The following is a 3093-nucleotide window of genomic DNA, read 5'->3' as shown; positions in this document are numbered from 1 at the left end:
GGGGGGGGGGGGGGGGGGGGGGGGGGGGGGGGGGGGGGGGGTGGCGGGGGGGGTGATCCTCTGACTTCCACCGCCACGTTCTGTCCTGCATTAACATTCTGGCGTGCTTCAGCTCCATGTTAGCCCACGATTCCCTCCTGCCACGAGTCTATTTGCTGTGTCAGCCCATTGCACGGTTTCTCATTTCACTATTACATTTTGCAATCCAAGAAGTTCTATTTGACTCTTTTTTTCATATCTCCCTGAACACTTTCGTAGTCTGTTTTCCTTTCTATGCTCTCCATTTTTTTAAATTTCTTAGAGATGAGTCTCGCTCGTTGCCCAGGTTGGAGTGCAATGGCACCAATCTTGGCTCACCGCACCTCTGCTTCCTGGTTCGAGTGATTCTCCTGCCTCAGCCTCCTGAATAGCTGGGATATAGGGCGCACCACCATGCCCAGCTAAATTTTGTATATTAGTAGAGATGGGGTTTCACCAGTTGGCCAGGCTGTCTTGAACCCTGACCTCAGGACCCACCTGCCTCAGCCTCCCAAAGTGCTGGAATTACAGGCGTGAGCCACCGTGGGCCCGGCCTAGAATTTAAACTTATTTTTATTCTATTTCTAATCATCAAACGTGAAATCTTTTGACTGCGTTGCCATTCGGCTTCTTCCAACTGCAACTCACATGTGGAATGTCTCCCTGGGTTTTGCAGTTGAGGTGTGGGCCTGGCGGTGTTCTGTAGGGGACACGGTAAGACCCTGATGAGGCTTGCTCTGCCGTGTGCCCGGGGGTCCACCAACCCAACAACCTCTTTAGGTTAATTTCTTGGCTTGGGTTTCTGGACCACTCAAAACTTTGAACCCATCCGAGTGATCCACAGCCTTAAACTGAACATCCTTAGGAAGCAATCCTTTTATCCCATTGATTGCAGGAGGCCAGAACAAATGAATTCATTCTCATTTTTCTTTGCTAGAAGGTTGTCTTTTTAGAGCCCACCCTTACACTGAAGGACAGCGTTTGAGGACTCCAGCTTGGTGAGAGTCTCACGTGCCACCCCCAGCCTTTCGTCAGCTCAAGTAAGATAGTGTCTTCTGTTCCTGCACAAGGCCCGCGGTATGCTGCAAAATGCCTCAGGGCGTCCAGAAGTCAGCGTTTGCTTCCTGTCTGGCGTCAGTTTCCTCTTCGTTTCTGGCTCTCAGAAATTTTCCTTACTCCCTTGCAAACTTAGCTATGCATTGAATAAAGAAGTTTGTGGCAACTTGTCCTGGATTTTTAGGAGTTTTGTAGCAGAAGTCCACCTACCTCACCCCCGCCCCAGAAGGTCTGACTGTAGCAGAACAGGTCTCACCGCTTTACCAAACCATTTATTCTTCCTCTGGGCTCACAGCAGGACCGCAGCGCCAGACTCCCCTGCACTGAGCGCGGCCACGGGTCTGCATTCTGTCCGGTGGGATGTGGCTGGGAGTGGTGGGCACCATTCCTGCGCCTGGCCCACAAAACCCTCCCACACAATGCTCCATGCCCTTCCCCTTCTTCAGTGGCCTTAGAAACCTCAGGGTGACGATGGCAGAGCCATGAGATAGATGCGCCTGGGTCCCTCGTCACTGTTCACAGGAGAGCTGCCTGCCATGTCAGGGGTTAACAAGCAGGAGAAAAACCCCTGGGACCAAGGGTGTGTCAGCTGGTGGGACAGCACAGTCCACAAACCCACCGTTTGCCAGAATCAAAGCCTCTCTTTGTGATCCCACAGCTTAGTGTCACACGCAGAATCGTTGTCTGGCGTAGGGATGTCAGGAGGTTTATCTGGCCTGGATCTCAGGAGGTGGGACGGCGGGTTACAGAGCCCAAGCGGCCCCTGGCACTGCAAATGGGATGCTGGTGCTGAGAAAGATTCCCCCGCTTCTTCCCACCAAGGCAGAGCTCTGGGCCAGGCCCTGCTCTGGCCGCTGAGCTCCAGACAACACAGCTGTGGCCCTGCTCTCCAGGAATTCCTAGGTAGTCGGGGACACAGGCACACACAAAGGTGGCCCTGGAACAAGAGGACAATGGCCGCAGCGGGTCTGAGGACAGAGGCCGTGTTACTCGGGCGACAGCACATTCAGGCCGAGGCTCCAGGGCCTGGGGGAGGACTAGGCCTGCTGCAGGGACCACACGGTTGACAGCACTGGAGTCAGAGCACCAGGCAGGCCTCCCCTGGGCTGGAGCAGGTAGGACTCTCGGAGCAGCCCAGCCTCCCCTGGCAGGGGACAGTGCATACTTCAGAGATGGTACGGACCCAGGGCCAGCGGAACTAGAAACTTCGTCTCCGAAGCCGTCGATGACACCTTGCCTGGCAGTCACTGGAGTCCTCGGGCCACCCACTGTGCAAACATGTCGTCGAGAAGCCATCAGAGCTCTAATGACTAGAGAGGCTCTTCTCCCAGGGACGAGGACTGCTTCCTGCAGCTGGCAACACTCCCATGACAGGCTCTGCGGTGACACAGGAGGTCCGAGGACAGGTGTCGCGACCCCCCGCTGGGAACCCGATGCACGCGGCCTTTTCTGCTTCTCTCAGCAGCCCACCAGGAGCAGGAGCAGGGCCACCAGCCTGCCGGCCGCCAAGGCTCAGGCACAGCCGATGAGCCACCACTCACACGTGCTGGAGTCAGGGTTTGAACCCAGCTGTACCCACTGATGTATGTATCAGGCTGGTTGCGCTACGGAGCCTGGTTGCTCAAACACGAATCTATATGTTTCCATGGAGGTATTTTGTGGATGTGCCTAACACCTACAATCAGTTAACTGTGAATAAAAGCAATTACCCTGGATCACCTGGGTGAGCCTCTTCCAATCTGTTGAAGACCTTCAGAGGAAAACCAGAGGCTTTCCAAAAAACATAGAATTCTACCCAGAGACTGTGACATAGAAATCCTGCCTGAGAGGCCAGCCGCAGTGGCTCACGCCTGTAATCCCAGCACTTTGGGAGGCCAAGGCGGGCAGATCACGAGGTCAGGAGATCGAGACCATCCTGGCTAACACGGTGAAACCCCATCTCTATTAAAAATACAAAAATTAGCTGGGTGTGGTGGTGCACACCTGTAGTCCCAGCTACTCGGGAGGCTGAAGCAGGAG

Source organism: Rhinopithecus roxellana, chromosome 13 (assembly GCF_007565055.1).
Source record: "Rhinopithecus roxellana isolate Shanxi Qingling chromosome 13, ASM756505v1, whole genome shotgun sequence".
Taxonomy (NCBI): Eukaryota; Metazoa; Chordata; class Mammalia; order Primates; family Cercopithecidae; genus Rhinopithecus; species Rhinopithecus roxellana.
Note: the sequence above shows the minus strand (reverse complement) of the source record.